This window comes from Sceloporus occidentalis, unplaced genomic scaffold (assembly GCF_023333645.1).
Source record: "Sceloporus occidentalis isolate IW3139 unplaced genomic scaffold, rSceOcc1.0.p SCAF_232, whole genome shotgun sequence".
Taxonomy (NCBI): Eukaryota; Metazoa; Chordata; class Lepidosauria; order Squamata; family Phrynosomatidae; genus Sceloporus; species Sceloporus occidentalis.
The window spans coordinates 969,342-978,558 of record NW_028317212.1 but is presented as its reverse complement, the minus strand read 5'-3'; the positions used below and the strand labels follow the sequence as shown (position 1 = coordinate 978,558).

General features: G+C 43.2%; 2 pseudogenes; both read left to right on the top strand.

Annotated features, from left to right (window-relative positions):
* The first annotated feature begins 251 nt into the window (after positions 1-251).
* On the top strand, positions 252-561 carry LOC149276671 (Nuclear RNase P; annotated as a pseudogene).
* Positions 562-6,517: 5,956 nt separating this feature from the next.
* LOC149276670 (Nuclear RNase P) lies at positions 6,518-6,822 on the top strand (annotated as a pseudogene).
* The last annotated feature ends 2,395 nt before the right edge of the window (positions 6,823-9,217 follow it).

The following is a 9,217-nucleotide window of genomic DNA, read 5'->3' as shown; positions in this document are numbered from 1 at the left end:
TAGTTTGCTCATTTGCATTTATTCAAATAAAATATTTTCCCATGATCCTTTCATCTAACAGTTTAATAAATTAAAAAAAAACCCAAATAAATAGAAAAAAAGAGTTTGCAAGTTCGACAGAATTAATGTCCGCGAGTGCATTTGAATGTTTATTGGCAGCTTGATCAAGGTGAGCAGTTGTGTCACCCTATGTTAGAATTCAAGAACATTACTGGGGTTTATGTAGATGGTAGGACGTCTACAGCAAACATGGAGAAAAGCTTAGTGCTGAGGTTCCTAGCTGAGTGCATTGGTTACTCATTGAAATCAACCTTGGGGAAGGTCTGAGACAAGAGCCCTTGACTGCCCTCACAGGGCATTGCTTGATCCAAGCAAGTGAGTTCCCATCAACCATCTGGCTGCTCTTGGAATGCACAAGACATAGTTACCAAATCTGGTGAAGTTGACTATGGATGCTTGGGTTGCAGATTTTAAAGTGGCTCATGGCTAGCAACTTCAAGTCCAATGATTAAGAGGAAGCAGGTAAGAGTTTCCCAACCCAATTCAGACTACTCTTTCTCCAATACTTTTATGAGTCCTTCCTATTCATTGAAACCAAAAACTGTTTAATTTGTAAAACCTATAGTTGAATTTAGAATTTAACACTAAATGAATCTAAACTATTTTTAGTTTTGATTTTTTCTAAACCTTGGATTTTTATATTGCATTCTTAATACTTTGTTTTTAAAAGGGAAAAAAGAATTCTGAACCATAGTCTAAATCCAATATATTCACAGACACTAAGCCTCTTTAAAATATGCAATTATGCAAATTCAAACCTTCTAACCTTAACATTCCATTAAGGTATACGCGACCAACCCGCAACCAAGATGGACACTTCCAGAGCTCTGGCACAGCTAGCCCAGTTTTATGGTTCAGTTCACCGGCTACACACCATCATGGGCAAAAAATAAAATAGATTCAGCAGTACCCCCAAAACCTTCAGGGTCAAAAGAAAAATTGACACTTACCTCGGTGCGCTCTTACTTCGTGGCATCTTCGGATCACAACTCCCGCGATTCCCCTCATAGGGCTCCTTCCTCGCCGGCAAGCGCTCTCAGCGATGTGGACGCAGATGACTCCCGAGATCTGCAGCCATCCTTTCCACGCTCGCCAAATCAGCAATGGCAGGAAAAGATTGACTCTTTATCTACAAAAGATGATATAATTGCTATTATAGTCAGAGCTACACAGGGGATCCATGTGAGTTTGGCGGAAATATAAAATGACATACGCCATATTGGGGACCGTGTGGCCGTGCTAGAAGACGAACAACCTAAAATATGCAACACAGTTGACCTACTCACGAATCAACTGAAAGTTCAATCTGATACACTCATACAACTCGCGAGGAAGTTGGAGGACTTGAACAACAGAGGACACCTCAATAATTTACGAGTGCGGGGCATACCGGAATCGATGCCCCACACCAAATTGATACCCACGTTACAAACGATACTTAACGTCCACCGGATACGGCCATTCTGTTTGATAGAGCACACAGAGCCCTTAGGCAGACACCTACCGGATCCTCCCCACCCAGAGATGTCATCTGTTGCATGCAAAATTACCCCCTCAAAGAAGAAATTATGCAACGCTACAGAGACACCGCTTCTCTCTCCTGGGAATCAAATCCCATCACCATCTTCCAAGATCTCTCTCCGTTAACGTTGCAGGCACGGCGCCTCCTACGACCTGTTACTCAGGCCCTGCGTGAGGCCCACATACCCTACCAGTGGGGATTCCCTTTCGCTTTAATTGTCCGGAGGGGCACGTCCACACACCTGATCCGCCAACCTTTTACAGAAGCCCTAGAACTGCCACACTGCAAAATCACAGACTGGGAACCCACCTTCTCTACACCCATGAATCTGACAGACCCATCGAAAACCTGGTCGCCGAGACCCCAATGTAGGAAGCGGCAGAAGAATCAGGATGCCTCGTGAGAAGGGGACTCTTACACGCGGAACCACATCGTGTTTCCCGAAATGGAGGACGGTACACGACATACACGTCTCCCAATAGATGGGTCTACCTTTATCCCGTCACGAACAACTGGAATTCGGTATCTTACTGTTTTATTTTGTTTTATTTGACGTACTTTTTCCTGCACCACTTTGGTAGTCCCTGTTATATTTTTCCCTTCTAAGGGCGTGGTTGGGCAACTACTCGTGTTCCATATTTTAGTCTGCCCCTCCACCATATTAACCATTCTTTAGGGAACACCCCTGCCTCGGCATCTAGAGTCATTGTATATGCTCGTTTTCTTGTTCTTTTGTTATGTTTATGGTTGTACAGTTTTATTTGTTAGACCCTCTTATTTCCGCTCCGAGGGTGCTGCACACTTTCAAGGGTCTTTCTGGATGTCCTTGCCATGACACTTCACAGGATCAAGATCACCTATTTAAATGTCAGAGGTTTAAACAAACCGCAACAACGGTCTAAATTACTATGTATATTACAATCACATAAAACGCACATTGCATTTCTACAGGAAACGCACTTCAAAGCAACCAACGAATTTAAGCTTACCAATAGACACTATGCGCACGCATTCTATGCTAGCGCCCCGGATTCCAAGACTAAAGGAGTTGCGATAGTCGTACACAAATCCATCCCATTTAGACTGTTGGATATCTGGAGGGACCCTGACGGTAGGGCCATTTTCATAAAATGTTATATAGGTGCCCTGAAGGTGTCCCTGGGCAATGTCTACTCACCCAATCGATCCCAGGCCTCTTTTCTATGCCATATAATCAGCAAATTTGGTGGTTTTCAGGAGGGCATTAATATCTTTGGGGGGGATCTTAATATGATCTTAGATCCACTTCGGGACTCTTCATCCCAGAGATCGCATATCCCATTTTCCAGCATTAAAAAAGTCAAGCGACTCCTCCATCTCTATCAATTGGTGGATACCTGGAGATCGCAACACCCCTCCACCAAAGACTACACTTGTTACTCACCTGTCCATATTAGTTACACGAGAATTGACAGCTTATTTCTCTCCCACCATCAATTACTACATTTACATGACTCAGATATAGGGATTCAGTCTATCAGCGATCATGCACTGATACACTTTACGCTCAAACTTACACACCTCACGAACAAGCAGTGGTGCTGGAGACTGAATGAGAATATCCTTGGCAATCCTTCCCATGTGGAGGACTTGTGGACACAATTAAGTAACTATTTTGCAAATAATGTAACTGGTGACTTAGCCTTCCCAGTTGTATGGGAAGCACATAAACCGGTAATACAAGGCTACTTCATATGAATAGGTTCCACTCTCAAAAAACTGAAACTCGCCAATGTGCTGGCGATCAACTCGAACGATCACACAAACTGACCCTGGCACCGGAAATCCTGCCCCAACTACACACCCTCAGGGATCAGCTGGCCTCCCTCCTTGATAACACCACTAAACGACACTTCTTACTGACCAAAAAGATGTTTCACGAACTGGGTGACAAACCGGGCAAATTACTAGCAAGAGCTCTTCGCACCCAAAGAGCCTCTTCATACATACCTAAAATTAAGACCTCGGATGGCTCTTCCCAATACGAATCCCATGCAATTGCCCGATGTTTCCACTCTTACTATTCAGCACTTTATAATTTAACCCCACAAGGTGACACTGACCCCAAATTCTTGGACCAATTTGATGCATATTTGGCCAAATACCTCCCACGCCGACTAGGTCCTGAAGCCAAACTCGCCTTGAACGCCCCGATAACGGGTGATGAAATTTTAGAAGCTTTAAAATTAACTCCTAAGGGCAAGAGTCCGGGACCTGACGTCTACTATAGTAAATTCTTCGCAGTCTTGGGCCCTCATCTAGTGACTTCATTTAACTCTTTAGCCAACGGGGCGACACACATCTAGCTCACATTTCGCTGATACCTAAACCTAACAGAGATGTGGAATCATGCGCTAACTACCGCCCAATATCTCTAATAAAAACAGACTTGAAGCTTTTGGCCAAAGTGATGGCACTTTGTTTGCAGCTTTATATACCATCATTAATACATAAGGATCAGGTCGGTTTCGTTCCAGGGAGGGAGGCCAGAGACAATTCCATCCGGATACTAAATATCATTACACATGCTAATCAGTTTATGGATGCCGAAAAGGTGTTTGATAGGGTGGCGTGGCCCTTTCTATTTCGGGTTTTACAGACTCTCGGCATCGGGGAGAATTTTATGAACCAGGTCAAAGCGTTATATACTGACCCCTCAGCTCAGATAAAAATCAATGGCATCCTTTCAGACAAACTATCTGTAAACAATGGTACCCACCAAGGTTGCCCATTATCCCCATTACTGTTCTTCTTAATTATGGAACTGTTAGCCCAAGCACTGGGAGACAATGTCTCTATCACAGGCATTACGATTGCAGGCTCCACACACAAAATCGCAATCTACGCTGACGACATGCTATGCTTGCTCACCCAGCCACTCACTTCGCTCCTGCAGGTTATTATGGAATTAAACCATTTTAAAACCCTTTCCAACTACCAAATTTATTTGCAAAAATCCGAAATCCTGGGTGTTAACCTATCGACTGACCTAAAGACCGACATGATTCGAACTTTTCCCTTTAAATGGCAAGATTCTGCCTTTCACTATCTCGGCCTATGGATCCCTGCTGATCTTTCCCTAATTCGACAACTTAACTATACGACATTGCTATCCTCAGTGATTGATGATCTTTTATACCTCTTCCAATGTTTTCCGATTTTCCTGCCCGGTCCTTCTAAAGGGCGTGTCATAGAGTCTTCATGAGTTATGTGTGGGGTGGTAGTAAACCTCGATTATCGTTTGCCCATTTAACCAGACCTAGGCTTTCCGAACATTGAGTGGTATTGGACGGCGGCCCATTTGCGGAGAGTGCTGGAGTGGTCAGTGGAGGCACCCAAACTTTGGATATCCATGGAGTACTCCTTTTTTCTTAACCACATTTCTGCCGCTCCTTGGCTGCCAGAGAAATTTAAGGGGCTTACTTTACATACGCATCCCACCATTTCGGCAACGCTAAAGGTTCTCAAGCGTATCGCTGTGAACACAGGGCTTACCTCCATACCTGGTCCACATTTTCCACTGACTCACAATCAGGATCTTAACAGACATCTCAGTAATGAACTCATAGCGACTCTGACACCGCTACATCAGACAACACTTAGGCTTTACCACATTCTCCTCCCTGACGGTTTCTGTCCTCTTAAAGAGTTACTCCGACGGGACTCACCACCCTTTCATTTGGCTAGCAATTTCAAGTCCAATGACTAAGAAGAAGCAGGTAAGAGTTTCCCTACCCAATTCAGACTACTTTTTCTCCAATACTTTCATGAGTCGTTCCTATTCATTGAAACCAAAAACTGTTTAACTTGTATTTAAACCTATAGTCGAATTTAGAATTTAACACTAAATTAATCTAAACTAGACGTGGGCACCAGGGGGCTCTTCGTCTTCGTCAAAAAAAAAATCTTTGTATTCCGCGAATATTCACCCGTTCCTGCCTTCTCTTCGGGCGAATATTCGTGGACATTCTTCGTGTTCGTTTTTTCTTCTTTTTTTCCGGTTAAGGGGTTAATACGGGGTTAACGCGTACTGCAGCATCTCTGGCGCCAGTAGTTTAAATGTGCATATGAGCAACTCTATTGGCCACCAGCAGGGGGCCTCCTGCTGACAACCAATGAGCACACTACCATATATAGCTAATATAGTCTCGGGCAGAATATTATGCTACTCAATGTAAAACCAACAGAGGGCAGCATTCTGTCCGAAGATATATTAGCCATAGGTGGTAGTGTGTTCATTTTCATTTATTAATTATTTAAATAAAATATATTCCCATGATCCGCTGGTCTCCCCGCTGCAACAGTTAAATGTCCGCACTCGCGGACATTAATTCTGTCGAGCTTGCAAACTCATTTTTTCTATTGATTTGGGGTTTTTTTTGTATTAAACTGTTAGACGAAAGGATCATGGGAATATATTTTATTTGAATAAATGCAAATGAGCACACTGCCACATATGGCTAATATATGTTCAGACAGAATGCTGCCCTCTATTGGTTATACATTGAGTAGCATTGTTCCATATGCTTGAAATCCAAAGTTATTATGCTGCTTAATGTATCTAACCAACAGAGGGCAGCATTCTGTCCCAACATATATTAGCCATATATGCTAGTGTGCTCATTTGCATTTATTCATATAAAATATATTCCCATGATCCTTTCATCTAACAGTTTAATAAATTAAAAAAAACCCAAATAAATAGAAAAAAAGAGTTTGGAAGTTTGACAGAGTTAATATTCGCGAGTGAATTTGAATGTTTATTGGCAGCTTGACCAAGGTATGTAAAATACACTTTTGGATGCCTTTGGTAGGGGAGCAGTTGTGTCACCCTATGTTAGAATTCAAGAACATTACTGGGGTTTATGTAGATGGTAGGACGTCTACAGCAAACATGGAGAAAAGCTTAGTGCTGAGGTTCCTAGCTGAGTGCGTTGGTTACTCATTGAAATCAACCTTGGGGAAGGTCTGAGACAAGAGCCCTTGGCTGCCCTCACAGGGCATTGCTTGATCCAAGCAAGTGAGTTCCCATCAACCATCTGGCTGCTCTTGGAATGCACAAGACATAGTCACCAAATCTGGTGAAGTTGACTATGGATGCTTGGGCTGCAGATTTGAAAGTGGCTCATGGCTAGCAATTTCAAGTCCAATGATTAAGAGGAAGCAGAGTTTCCCAACCCAATTCAGACTACTCTTTCTCCAATACTTTTATGAGTCGTTCCAATTCATTGAAACCAAAAACTGTTTAACTTGTATTAAAACCTATAGTCAAAGTTAGAATTTAACACTAAATGAATGTAAACTATTTCTTAGAACCTTTGATTTTTATATAGAAATTATTAATATCTTGGGTGTTTTTTTTGTTTTTTTTTAAACTCTTTTTATTAATTTTTGAACAAAAAACAAAAACATTGTAACAGAACATCACAGCTACTGTCACAGAGACATTAAGGAACAGTACACAATCCCAGATAAGGGAGACAAGTGACACAATAACATAAAAAGAAAAACGAAAACAAGTCCCCCACAAAACCCAACCAACCCCCCAACAACCATTTAAACCCATGGCAAAGGAAAAAAAAAAAGAAAAGAAAAAAAAAGCATATATATATATATATATATATATATATATGTATATACATGTTGTTCGTCAGTTGTCCAGTCAAACATAGTAACAACTCAGGCGCAAGGGGAAGCGCCTCGAAGTAAGCGGGCATTGAACCATGAGTTATCCTGAAAAGTATGTATAATTTGTGTCTTAAGGGGTTCATCCAACGTTTTAATAAATGTTTCCCATTTCGTAAAAAAACGTTTAGTACCTTTGTCTTTATTAAGGGAAGCATCCAACCAGTCCATTCGAAGCAAATACAACAATTTAGTATGAACTAGGGACAGAGATGGTGGGGACGCCTGTATCCAATGGTGCAAAATAGATTTCCTAGCCACTGCCAAAATTATTCTAATTAATGTCACATCTCTGGACCCCCCCATCCTAACGAGGCCATGAATGGCCGCAGCCGGGTCAATACAATAAGCATCAGTTGATAACTGCCTCAAAAAGGTTTGAATAGTAGTCCAGAAGACACGAATTAGAGGGCAAACCCAAAAATTATGAAACAGGTCAGCACCTGCAAAACCACATTTTGGGCAAGCGTCCACTGGTATTATGCCAATTAAAAATTGTCTATGGGGGGATAAGTAGGCCTGATGCGCTATCTTAAGTTGCATGTCTAGGTAGGAGCTAGCTGGTAATAGTTTACAGGTGGTCAGTGTGCTATGGAGTAGATCGTCACCCGTGACATCAGGAAAACGTGTGGACCACGCTAGTAAACCTTTCGGTAAATAGTCATGGTGAGGTATGGCGTGTATCAGTTTATAGATAAACTTCGTAGACGTCGGAGTAGAAGAAGGTTGCCTAATCTGTCCATCAAGGGGACTGGTCCAGTCCGGCAGTGTGAGAGGGCCCAACTGCGACCTGACTAAACTCAAGTGTGCGAACCAAGGTATGGTAATAGACGCAAGATATCAAGGGCAGAAGCGTCCTGGAGGAATGGTGCAAAAAGGGGGCAATAGTGCGAATCCCCTGTGTCGCCCAGACTCGAAAAACGCTGGATGCCTGTCCATTCTGAAAAATCGGGTTTTGAAGAAAACACTGGAATAAAGAGTATCGCCATTGGAGACCCAAGCGTAGTCTGACCAACTTCCAGGATAGTGGAGTAAAGCAAAGGATTGTCTCTAACATGTGGTGGAAGTTGAGTGGAGGGTGTATGGAGAAGGGCCTGGAGAGCAACAGAGGGGCTAAAACACTGATCCAACTTAAAATCTGTGTAAGTGGTGGAGCAAGAGATCCAGTCCACCGCATATCGATATAAGGCCGCAACATTATAATCCCAAATGAGAGGGAGGTTAAGACCTAATTTTGATTGTTCACGTTGCAAACCAAAGGTCGCGATTTTGGGCTTTTTGTTATTCCAAATAAAACGTCGAAATAAAGTATTTAGAAGTGTCTCATCCACTCGTTTAAGAAAAAGAAGCAAAGACTGAAAGAGATATAGCAATTTGGGGAATGTCACCATCTTAAGAAGGGCTATACTCCCAGAAAAAGAGAGCGGCAATTATTTCCAACCCTGCAATTCCCTTGCGATCTTCCGAACCATAGGTTTATAATTAAAGTTATAGAGGTGAATCGGGTATCTTCACCCCCAGATATAAGAGCGACTTTGATCCCCACTGTATTCCCAGATTAGGCATGCCCGGGGGGGCATCTCAAGGGGCGCAGACAGTGGCGGAACTACCGGGGTCGCAGGGGTCGCGACTGCGACCGGGCCCCGGCGGCAGGGGGGCCCAAGCCAAGGGGCCGGCCGAAATCTTTTTTCCTTTTTTTTTTTTTTTTTTTTAAATAAGGCAGGGGCGTCCAACATGCGGCCCGCGGGCCAAATGCGGCCCGCGAGACCTCGAGGTGCGGCCCGCGTAAGATCGACAGCCAGGGCAACCGATCTTGCGCGAGCCGCACCTCAAGCCCTGCTACTTACTTGTGGGAGGGTCTTCTGGACTGCACAGAGGAAGCGGAGTTCACGTGACATCCTACTTCCTCTG